At 40.2% G+C, this 13,044-nt stretch overlaps 1 protein-coding gene across 26 annotated transcripts in view; it reads right to left on the reverse strand.

Annotated features, from left to right (window-relative positions):
- The window catches only part of NCALD (neurocalcin delta), a 295,519-nt gene that overhangs the window by 124,747 nt on the left and 157,728 nt on the right, over positions 1 to 13,044 (reverse strand). For 16 of the 26 annotated variants that reach the window (XM_081111169.1, XM_081111153.1, XM_081111166.1 and 13 more), the window contains one exon: positions 5,823 to 5,900. The exons of the other annotated variants lie outside the window; for them this stretch is intronic. The gene's annotated coding sequence lies outside the window, so the exon portion shown is untranslated. The remainder of the gene's footprint in view (positions 1 to 5,822; positions 5,901 to 13,044) is intronic. 26 annotated transcript variants of the gene reach the window in all.

Here is a 13,044-nt window from a genome sequence, read left to right on the forward strand (position 1 = left end):
TGGGTGATGACAGCGATTTGGAAATGCCATTTCTTAGCTTAACAGTGATGGGAGGATGCACACTCTTCCTGTTTTCAGAGACTCTGGTTAAACCACAGAGATTACGGAACATTAAAGTAACATACCATTACAGAAGCTTACACTACAATGTCAAGTACCATCACCAAAGGCATTTTTCTCTCTCTCTGTTGTTCTCAGCTCCCTATAAACTAGACTTGAACTCATTCAATGTGCTTCATTTTAAGTTCCTGTGTGTCATCAAAAGGCTATTAATTCTTGCAACTGACTGACTTGGAGTGTTCGGCAGCATTAAGATTCCCACAAATGTACCTTTAAAAAAATAGATAAGCTACTAAGTAAGTTTTCAATTTTGAGGGTAAAATTTAATGTAGTTTTAACAAATAAAAGAAGGCTCTACAACGGTCTGCTCTCTCCCCCACAGGGGGGAAATATTACCACGTTAGTAATGCACACATTTGCTCCATAAAAATCTAATTACTCAGTCTTCTAATTCTGGTTTCATACTTTTTGAAATTGTGATGTAAGAACTAGAGAGTTATAAAGATACCATCCTATGAAGCTGAAAGCTGTGCGTTTAGAATTGGCCGTGTTTGCAATGCTATGACTACAGTGCGAAGCTAAAACACGGTGTTGTGAGTCACTCGCTGATCGTGATGTACTAAAGCAGTGGTTCTCCACGGAGAGTGACTGTGCCTCTCCCAGGAAACAGGGGACAATGCTTAGAGATGGATGTGGGGGTACTGCTGGCACTGACCCTTCTGCACTGAATAGGACATTTTTAAAAAGCTATTTTTGTGGTGTCATACAGTTGTCACTCTCACACCAGAATGATCTGGTCCAACGGGTTGCAGTTGAGAAACCCTGAACTCAAGGATCACACCAATACATTCCCATCATTCCTCTAGGCATATATGAAAACAATGATGATTCATATAATCTGAACATCAGGAACAAGGAAGTTCCTGGAAGGAACCCTCATGCACTGCCGGTGGGAATGCAGACTGGTGCAGCCACTGTGGAGAACAGTATGGAGTTTCCCCAAAACACTAAAAATGGAACTCCCATTTGACACAGTCATCCCACTTCTAGGAATATATCCCAAGAAACTAGAAACACCAATCAGAAAGGATCTATGCCTCCTTTTGATACAATGAACTACCGCCCCCCCTCCCCTGATTTTTGCAAGTGAGACCTGAAGGCGACCCTCACAGGAGCCCTGGTTTAACCCCATCCGTGGAAATGCTTTATGTACAGATATGCAAACACTGTCATCAGGGCATCTTCAAGCAGAGCTTCAGAAAAGACAGGCATGACTGGAGACTCAAACAAGGTTCCAGACATGTCTTATCTGCTGAGTTGTAAGTCATGATGATTTTAAGATGCACCATCAATTAAAGAATAGCTTTTGAGAATGTGGCAAGGAAATACTTCCACTTAAATGTGTCCCTTGATTGTAAAATGCGAACATTATTTTTAGAGACAGTAGATATGCAAAATGTGTAAAGTATATGAAGTGTATGAGAAGATATACTGAGCTCTTTTTGTAAAAAATGGGAAGACTGAAACACTATCCCTTAGATCAGTGATGGCGAACCTTTTGAGCTCGGCGTGTCAGCATTGTGAAAAACCCTAACTTAACTCTGGTGCCGTGTCACATATAGAAATTTTTTGATATTTACAACCATAGTAAAACAAAGATTTATATTTTTGATGTTTATTTTATAGATTTAAATGCCATTTAACAAAGAAAAATCAACCCAAAAAATGAGTTCGCGTGTCACCTCTGACACGCGTGTCATAGGTTCGCCATCACTGCCTTAGATCCTGCTCAATCAGTGTTAATCTTAGTTATTTTCACTTGCTTTTACATTGTCCCCTCAACCTTCCGCCACCGCGCCAGGAAGAGGTGGTAAGATGAAGGGTCGGTTAGCGGTACCACCACTAGATCCTCAGCAACAAGAACAGATACCAATCTTGTAGGTTGCCTCTAATTTCCTCTCCTGGGATTTCTCCAAGGCCTTTGACTGCAAACTGATACTGTGAAGAACACCGGTGCTGAGCATGGTCCTTGCACTGCTAGAGAATATAACTTCACATAACTACATGCTTAGATGCAATGCATATTTAAAATTATTTTTTAAATTCCATCTAATAACCAACCTATACCACTTACGCATCAACAAAAGCGTACCAGCTATATATTTGCTAATTGCATATTATCCGCTTGCTCCACCAGAAGTGAAGATCCATGTGAACAAGGATTTTATCTGTGTTTAAATGAGTGAGTGAATGAATGAATGAATGAATGAATGAAATCTTCTCCCAAATAGCAGAGTCATTATACAATTGCAGGTGTCTTTTATTTCACACGCGTGACAGGAGGCAATAGGACTCACTGCATGTTATTAACTGCACATGTTCACTCAGTCATTCTCTACTGAGCCTCCCATGCCTGCCCCTGCCACCTTCCCAGCTTCCCTCACATCATGCCCCCATTGCTCCTCACTGAACTGGCCATGGTTCAGTTCCCAGCACGCTCCACGCTCTCTTCTGTCTCAGAGCCTCTGCCCAGCGCACTCCCCTCCACCCCCAGCCCTCCAGCTTCCTTCCGGAAGGCCTCCCTGATCACCGCTCCACTAGGTGCAGTGCCTGTATTTTATAGTTTCATAGTTTCTCGTGTTTGGTTCGGTTTTCATCATAGTACTTACCGCATTTGTAAAATAAAATTTGTGTAGTTATTTGACTAATATCTCTTCCCACCTCATACCACTCAACTGTAGGCAGAAGCCATGCCTGCCTCATTTCCCATTAATATCCCCTCATCTAGCACCGTGCCTGTCAGAGAGCAAGCGCTCAACCAATATTTATTGAATGAATAAATGAATTATTTTTCTAGGACTATAATCTGCTACCAAATAGATGAGTCCATGTTCTACTGTATCATTCTTCTTTGGACTCAAGTTGGGGGCTTAATTGATACTTTTTGGTTCAGAGAAATCATCATTCTCTCAAGTCTACAACATTAAAAGAGCTTGTTGCAAAATTACTGAAAAATCAACTGCTTTTTATTCTTTTTCTACATACTAATAAAAAAGTAATGTGCTTCCTCCCCCCACCCCCACTCCCCACTTAATTGATTAGCTGTGTGAGCATTAAGAACATAACTGGGTGGAAAATGGTGGTCAGGAAATCAATTGCTTGGATAATGAGTATTTGTTTCTATGTCTGCATTTGAAAACATCTGGAAGCGTATTTTAATTACCCTCTAGATATTTGGTGTCTTGTGCTCTCAGCCTCTGAAATAATCTCTTCCCATTACTGTCCCCGCACGAAAGATACTCTGTCGACAAAATAGGGGTTTTCTGATAGAGGGGATTTTATGGGACATTGAAAAAGGGTAGTGAACTTGGGGGCCAAGAAGATTCAGATAGTATTCTCTTCAAGAGGAGGAGCAAGGAAGAGGTCTTTAGTGCAGAGAACTGCAGAAAAATAGGATTCCATGTAATATCATGTAACTAAGAAGATAGTCACACAGGAAGCCTTGGGGAAGGGTATGGAATTCTTGGGGATCCAGACAAAAGGGTTCTAGCCTAAAGGAGCTAAAGAAAGACAACTAAACCACCGGAAATCAGAAATAATTGTAAACCAGAAACTTATTTATGTACTTCACTTGAAAATAGTTTCGTTGCATATATCTTCCCTACCGGTTGTTATCAGGATCCCTGTCGCTGGCCCATTTTTATGCGAGTGTATGGAACTCTTAAACAGGGTTCCTGAACCCCCTGGAAGTGGGGGCAGGGTTTGCTAACCTAGGCCACCCTCCTGGAGAGCCCCGCGAGGAAGGTTAGCCTCCTTAAAGAGATCCCCTGCCCGCTGCCTTGTTCACTACTAACACGGGCCAGCAGTAGCCCAAAGGGGAGCTGCTCATTCACTGCCTGGAGCTTTGCTGTCCTTTTCTCATCCCAACTGTCCTCCTGTGGGCCGGGCAGATGCCTCAAATCTGCAGCACGAACTCCTGCAGCCTCTCCTTGTTCCACATACAACAGGGATGAAGGAGAGCTTATATTTGGGGCTCACTCGAGAAGGGAGTCGCCAGTGACGAATCCCCTGCCCCTGAGATCACAGACACAGAGGAGAGACCTGGATGCTTGAGGAGCAGCAGCAAGGCCCAGAGGCCCAGAGCAGACGCTGGTTCTCTCCACCTCCAGGTCCCAGGAGAGGTTCTTATGTTGAATCATACTCGGGCTTTACTGTCTCCCGGCATTTTCTTGTAATTCTTTAGTGTGATGTTAGAAAGATCCAAGGAACTAATGCAATGGCTACTATCATATCTACTGGTAGGGTTGTGCTATCCATATGTAGTTCAACCAGAGAATTATGACAAGAAGAAAAGGCCGATCAAGCTGCTGGATCCCTACCAACTTGATGTACAATTCTCTCTTGGCTTCCAGGAGACATGCTTTGGAGTTGAGACTTACTTCTCAATGTCACGAGCAGAGAGAAAACAACAAAAGTTTAGATTTTGCTTAGCATAACTTCAGATATTTCTTTACTGTCCCATAGATCTCATGAAGAGAACTGGCCTACCAAATTTGGAATAAAGACTTTGTACTTTCACTTTCTGGTGTCCTTCAGACCAGCCATGTTGCTCCCCAAATCTATAATAATAAAAGTGTAATATACTAATTAGACCGGACAGCCGAACGACCTTCCGGACGTCCTTCCAGACATCCTTTTGGACGACCGTCCAGGTGAAGCCGGGGCTGCGAGGGCCGAGTCCCTTGCACGAATTTCGTGCATGAGGCCTCTAGTGCTTAATAAACCAGGAGCTTGATGGGGATAAAGGAAGTGGGCTGAGTCAAGTACTTGTACATTTCATTTTACATCTACTTCTCTCCCTCCCCTATAATAGCAGTAAAATACAAAATGAGGTTTGGTTCTTGCCCGCATTTATTTTATTTTTGTCATTTACTCCTCATATAAAACTATTTGGCCAAGTAAATATTCGATTACTATCCATGCCTCATTTACCAACAGCCACAAAACATGTTACCAGGGCCTAAGCCACACTACCTTGCTTACATATCTTGGCTGGTTCCCATTTGCGGCCACAAGCATATTTTGAAAAAATATCCACAAAATTCATCTACCAGATTTCCCTCTCTGAAAAGCCAATTTCCTAAATATTCAATGAGTTGGCTTCTGAGACCCACATCCACACATTAGGAAAGTAATACTGTTCTTGTCTTAACAGGAAATTCACTATTGTGGTTGCTGCTTTCCTAATTGTACCAGAGTAGAATTTCAGAAGAACCTTTTCTGAATGAGAAAACATCCCACCTGCTTGCTGCCCAGGATCCTCTTACATGTCCCAGGCCCAGTGAGCACCCTGGGAAAGTAAGGAGGGGCCCATGCATATTGCCTTTTTTTCCAGGAAGCAAGACAGGTTTTTACTTCATTACCAGCTATCCTGTTTTGTTTCTAAGTAGATTCCCTACACTTCAATAACGTTTCTATTTAACCAGAGTCACCATAGAAGAAAACAGAATTTTTTTTAAAAAAAATTAGAATGAGTACATAGTTTTCTTTTCAGTAACATAAATTTATCAAGAGTTAAAAATGGAAATGTATACCTCCTGATGAAGCTTTAATGACACACATAAGCTAGCATTTTCCTTTTACCAAACACCAAAACATATAAACACACAGCAACCCGACTAGGACGGAATAACTTTGCATTCTGAATCTTAATCGGCACAATGGAAACTCAGGCCTTCGGAGAGGTTAACAAAGTCACTCACAGTACGCAGCCGCGCAGAGCCTGGGTCCCGGGGCCTCCTGGGTTCACGGCTGAGCCTATGACCAGCAGCTCTGTGGCCCTGCAACCGAGACCGCGCATAATTAACGAATATGTCACTTGAAGGTTTGACCGTTCGGTAAAGCAGTTTATGTAAGGCTGTTACTTTTAATTCCTCTGAAGTTGCTTTGCCAACAGGAAACAGGAAACACACCTACAAGAACACTGACATATTTCAGCCTAATTGGTCTTTGTGGCTCAAAGTGCTCAGAGTGAGTCTTGTATCACAGGGGGTAGGAGGTACAGTCCCCAAAAGAGTAGGATTCATGTCCTAGCATTTCACAGTCTAAAGTCCTTTGGATAGATGCTATTTAGGCAACTTTTAATGGGGAGAAACAGGCACTCTTAGTAACATTCAGGCCTATGGCTTTAATCCTGGAAGGACTATAAACTTTAGACCAAATTCATGTGTATATACACATATGTATGTGATAAATATGTGACTATATAAGTAATATGTTATTCTTAGTATATACATTATTAAAATAATAAATAACATGTTAAAATAATATATATATATATTTTCCCTACAATGCAGATAGAAACTATCCTTCAGTCATCTTTTTGATGTAAATAACAGAAAACCCAACTCAAACTCACTCATACAAATAAATAACAAAAAAAATATTTTGGTTCCTTAAACTGTGGGGGGGTGAGGGGCAACAGATGGAGGATTCGTTTTGGGAAACCAGAGTTCATCCTATCATTTGAGTCTCTGCCATTCTCTGGGCACAGGTGTTCTCTGTAGATTGACTCGAACTTCCGGCTGCCTTCCCCTCATGGTACAAAACCAACAGCAGCAGTAGTTGAAGACCACGCATCCATCTTCCAAGGGGACAGGGTGAGCATGCTGGCTGCCCCAGTTCTGACCGAGGTCACTCAGACTGCCCATTGCTGAACCAGTCACCATACTTGGCTGAACGACTTTAAATTAAGTAAGGTTATTCCCTGGAAATGAGGGGAGAATCATTCCAAAGAAAAATCACATGGAAAGATATTCCAGATCCTGTGAGGAAAGGAAAAGGGGGGAGGGGAGATTGGGGAGAAAATCAACAAATGTCCACAACAACAATGTTCGGCAAGAATCGGAATCTGAATATTGGCGTTTGGGGGTGTATATCGAGGAAAACACTAGCTCTGGAGTTATTTGAAGATGTCTGAAAAAGAATGAATGAGCTGAGGTTCAAGAGATATTGGTTAGCCAAGTCTTTACATTTAGTCAAACTTCCTATTAACATTGGATTTGCCCTCTTGGAAAATAGTTCAGAATACTTACACACTGTTTATGAAATATATTTCCAAGTGTATAAAGTGCCCTTTCATTTGACCTTCCATTTTGTTATCCGCCACCACTGAAGATCTATTTACAGCAATTCCTTTTACCCAGTACAGCATGTCTGGCTATCAAGAAAAAATGGCCAGGCATACCAAAAGGCGAAAAACACAATTTGAAGAGACAGAGCAAGCATAGAACCATACATGGCAGGGAAGCTGGAATTAAAAGACAACAGAACTCCCATGAAGGCTAGAGTAATTTACTGAGCCAAAAATCAATGAGGAGTCATAGCCAAAAATCAATTCCAGAGGGATTAAGGACTTAGCTGTGAAAAGCAAAATGTTAAAACTTGAAGAAGAAAATATGAAACATCTTTTTTGACCTCCAAATGGGAAAGGAATTCTTAAGGCACAGAAGTGTTCATCATAAAAGGAAAGACCGATTAATTTTCCTACTGTACTATTAAGATCTGCTACAAACATGCAATAAAGAGAACAAAAGGTATGCCAATATCTGAGACAGTTTTGCAACATGCAAAATCAACAAGAGAGCAGTATTCCGATTTTATAAAGAAATGTTACAAAACATTAAGAAAAAGACAACACGATAGAAAAATGAGCAACAGATGTGACACACTGTCACAGAGGAGAAAAATATAAATGATGGGTGAGCATATGAAAATATGAACAGCCACATTTGTAATCAGGAAAGTGGACGTTAAATTGATAGTGGGAGGAGTATAAATTGATGTAAACACTTGGGAACAATTTAACCTTATTTTATGAATCTTACCAAGTTCAATGTTCCCATATCCTCCAATTGAACAAATCCACACCTACCTCTATTCTCTAGAGAAGCACTTGTATATTTGCACTGGGAGATATGCACAAAGTGTTTATAACAGCTTTATTCAAAACAGCAAGAAGCTACATTGAGCACAAATGTCCACCAACAGGAGAGCCAATAAATTGAGTCATATGCATACAATAAAATATTAGACAACAGGGGAAATCAATACATCACAGCTGCATGCAACAACGTAGGTGAACCTTAGGAAAATAATGAATGAAAAAAAGCAAGTATCAGGTAATTACATACAAATGATAACATTTTTTAATACATAAAGCTCAAGAACAGCAAAAGCTAAGAATGGTTTTGTTTCAGTAAACCTATATGTAATACATTTTTTTACAGTTCTACATTGTATCACATATGAAGATTCGTGTAGTCACCACTATAATCAAGACACAGAACTGTTCCTCACCACATAAAACTCCTTCCTGCTACTATTTTATAGTCACACCCATCCTCTCTGCCCTCACCTCTTATACCTAGAAACCACTATACTGTTCTCCATCTTTACAATTTTGTCATTTCTAGAATGTTTATCAATTAAACCATACCTGTTGGAGACCAGGTGTAAGCTGACATGGTCCTTGCACCTGAAGGGGCTAGCAAGGCTGGGACCCTTACCCACACAGTTTTCCCAGACTTGTTTGGATGGCAGTTATCAGTAGAATGAGAGCAACCTTTGTAGAAGGAGAACAGCCTTTCATGGCTTACCAAGAAGTCTGTAACTATTTACTGAGATTTGCTGTACCGAGAATTTGTCCTTCTGCTCTGTCCCTCCCTTAGAGAGTAAGAGGAACAAAGAATACATTCCTCTTGACAGACCTCCCATTCAGCGTGTTGTGTATAAATAAGATTGCGTGGTTAATAAACTTGCTGCAGTTCCTCGATTGAGCTGCAGTCCTCCCGACCCCGCTCTCCTGGCTTTCTTTCTTTTCTCAATTCCCACCTCCCTACCTCAGCCCGGCTCAACCTGTCAGGCTGGCCCTGGCACATACCATAGGCGACCTTTTGATATATTGGTGGGGGTTCTTTTGTGTTTTTTGTTTTGCTTTGTTTTTACTCAGCATAATGCTCTTGAGATCCATCAGAGCTGTTTCGTCCATCAATTTTATTGAATAGTATTCCATGGTTTGAATGTACCACAGTTTGTTTGACCACTCATTATAGGACATTTTAGTTGTTTGGGGGCTACCTTATCTAATAAAAGGGTAATATGCAAATTAACCATCACTCCATCACAAGATGGTGGCACTCAGTCCTCTCAGCCCTGCCAGAGTCCATCAGTCCCGGGGCGGCCTCTGAGAGCGGGCAGCGTGAGCGGCCTGGCGGAATGTTTGCTTTGTTGCCGTGGCGACAAGGCAAGCGTTCCACTGTGGCCGCGGGGGGCCTCTGGGCAGCAGGCTTGGAGCGGCCAGGGGGAGGAACGCTTGCATCGTTGCCCCGGTGATTAGGCAAACATTCCGCACCCGGCTGCGGATGGGCCTCTGGGCCACAGAGAGCCTCTAGGCAGCGGGTGCGGAGTGGCCAGGCCCTGCAGAGAGCTACTGGCACACAGATTCACGCACAGAGCTACTAGTCTATATATATAAAAGCCAGCCAAGTGTCCGACCGTTCGACTGCACTGACATGCGCTGACCACCAGGGGCAGGTGCTCCAACTGGTAGGTTAGCTTGCTGCTGGGGTCTGGCCAATCGGGAGTGGGCGAGATGGGCCGGACTTGCCCTGGAGCCAACATCCCATGGTCCCCCACCCACCACCCCTGGCCTCTATAATTTTCATTCAATGTGCACGAATCTGTGCACCAGGCCTCTAGTTACAAATAAAGCTTCAAGGAGAAATTGAATATTGGCTTTTGTGGAGATGTAGTTTTTTATTTCTCTGGGGTAAATCATAAGAGAGTGATTGCTGAGCCATATTTTAAAAATTGCCTAATTATTGCCCAGAGTAGCTGTACCATTTTAACCAGCAATGTATGAGAGATTCTGTTTTTCTGCATTCTTGTCAGCATATGGAATTATTGCTATTTTCAATTTTAGTTGTTCTAGTGGGTATGTAGAGATAGAGATAGCTCATCGTGATCTTCATTTGCACTTTCCTAATAGCTTGTGGTGTTAAATGTCTTTTCATGTGCTTATTTGACAGCTACATCCTTTTCAGTAGGATGTCTCTTTTAATTATTTTGCTTATTCTCAAATAGAATTGTTTCTTTTTTAACTGTTGAGTTTTAGGTTCTTTACACAGTGTAGCTATAAGTCCTTTGTCAGGTATGTGTTTTGCAAATATTTTCCATCAGTCTATAACTTAGCTTTTCATCCTCTTCACAGAGTCCTTCGTAGAGCAAATATTTTTAACTTGGATCAAATCTGATTGATTTATGTTTTCTTTTAGAGGTCATGCCTTGGTATTATGTTTTAAGAACTCTTCATGCAGCCACAGGTCCTGAATATTTTCTCCTCAAAGTTTTATAGTTTTATGTTTTATATCTAAATTTACAATCCATTTGGAGTTGTATAAGGTGTTTTTTGTTTGATTTTGCCTATGGTTACCCAATTATTTCAGCACCATTTTCTGAAGGAAAAAAAAAGTCTTTCCTCCATTGAATTGCTTTTAGTCGCCAAAAATCAGTTGACTAACTTATATGCGGCTATTTCCAGCTTCTCTATTTTGTTCCATTGATCTTTGTATCTATCCCTCTGCTAATTCCACACAGTCTTGATTATTGTAGCCTCATAATATATCTTAAAATCAGGTAGAATGATCCCTCCCAGTTTTTCTTCTTTTTAACAATTGTGTTAGATATTCTAGCTTCTTCCCTTTTCATATAAATTTTTACAATAATCTTGTCGAGAACTATAAAATTCTTTGCTGGAATTTTTTTAATAATTACATTAAACCTGAATATCAATTTGGGGAGAATTGAGGTCTTTACTATGTTGAATCTTCCAATTTATGAACATAGTATGTCTTTCTATTTATTTAGATCTTCTTTGATTCTTTTCATAGGCATTTTATTGTTTTCAACACACAAATCTGTATATGTTTTTTTAGATTTACACGTAAGTATTTCATATCTTGTGCAATTATAAGTGATACCATATATATATATTTTAATATATTTTTATTGATTTCAGAGAGGAAGGGAGAGGGAGGGAGAGAGAAACATCAATGATGAAAGAGAATCTTTGATCAAATGCCTCCTGTACGCCCTGTACTGTGGATCTAGCCCGCTACCTGGGCATGTGCCATTGGCCGGAATCAAACCTGGGACCCTTCAGTCCGCAAGCTGATGCTCTATCCACTGAGCCCAACTGGCTAGGGCCGTATTTCAATATCCATGTATACATTGCTAGTATATAGAAATACATAGATTTTTCTATGTTCATTTTATATTTTGCAACCTAGCTGAACTCACCTATCAGTTCTAGGAAAGTGTTTTGCTTTGTTTTGTTTTTGTAAATTCCATTGGATTTTTCTAGTAGACCATCATGTCACTGAAAGGAAGAGCAGTTTTATTTCTTCCTTTCTGATCTGAATGCCTTCTATTTTCTCTTTTTACTTTATTGCACTATGTAGAATTTCTGGTACTACGCTGAGTATAAGTGGTGAGAGAGGACAGCCTTTCCTTGCTCCTGATCTTATGAGAAAAGGATGCACTTTTTCGCTCTAAAGTATGTTGACAGATGCACGTGTTTTGTATGTATTCTTTATCAATTTTAGGAAGTTTCTCTCTATTTCTATTTTTCTGAGAGTTTTTTTTGTTTGTTTGTTTTTGTTGTTTTTTTTTTACCATGAATGAGTGTTGAATTTTTTCAAATGATTTTTCTGATTTGATTAGTGCAATTGCAATTTTTCAGTCTTGTTTATATGGTGGATTATACTGATTGCTTTTCATATTGAATGAGCTTTGAATCGCTAGAATAAAGCCCATTTTGTTATGGTACATAATTATTTGTATGTACTGCCGAATGTTTTGTTAAGGAATTTTGCATCTCTCTTCACGAGAGTCATTAGTCTCTAGCTATCTCATGTTGTATTGTCTTTTTCTCGTTTTGGTGTCAGAATAGCTTTATAAAATGAATTGGGAAGTATTCCATCCTCTTCTATTTTCTGGGAGAGATTTATAAGATTAATGTTAATTCTTCTTTAAATATTTGGTAGAATTTTCCAGTGAAACTCTCTGGGTCTGCAATTTTCTCTTTGGAGAATTTCTAAATTATTAATTCAATTTCCTTCATTATAAGGCTACCCCCCAAAAATCTATTTTATATTGTGTGGGTTGTGGCATTTCTTTTTGGGAAATTGTTGCATTTCATATAAGTTGTGAAACTTTGTTGGGTAGAATTGTTTATAAGTATTCCCTTGTTATTCTCTTGATGTCTGCCAGTGTATAGTGATGTTGCATTTTTGATTCCAGATATTGGTAATTTGTGTTTTCTCTTTCTCTCTCTCTCTCTCTCTCTCTCTCTCTCTCTCTCTCTCTCTCTCTCTCTTGGTCAGTGTTGCTGGAGGTTTATTAATTGTTGATCTTGACAAAGAGCCAGTTTTGTTTTTTGTTGGATCTTTTTTCTCTATTGCTTTGCTCTTTTCATTTTATTGATCTCTGATGTTTATTATGTCCTTCTTTATATGTGCTTTGTATTCATTTTGCACTTTTTCTCTAGTTTCTTGAAAAACTAGTTTCTGGAGAAGAGAGCTTAGATGATTGATTTGAGACTTCTCCTCTTTTGTAATCTAAATATTTAGTGTTGAAATTTTCTCTCAGTTTCAATTCTTTTAAATTTATTGAGTTTTGGCCCTCGCTGGGTGTCTCAGTGGATGAGAGCGTCGTCCCATACACCATAAGGTTGCAGATTCAATTCCTGGCCAAAGCACATACCTAGGTTATGGGTTCAACCCCCGCAGTTGGGGCACGAGTACAGGGGGCAACTGATCGATGTTTCTCTCTCTCTCTCCCCCCAACCCCCCATTTCCTCTTTCTAAACATATCCTCAAGTGAAGAATTTTTTTAAAATTGTTGAGGTTTGGTTTTTGGTTTATC

Source organism: Myotis nattereri (genome assembly GCF_964212035.1).
Source record: "Myotis nattereri genome assembly, chromosome: 17".
Taxonomy (NCBI): Eukaryota; Metazoa; Chordata; class Mammalia; order Chiroptera; family Vespertilionidae; genus Myotis; species Myotis nattereri.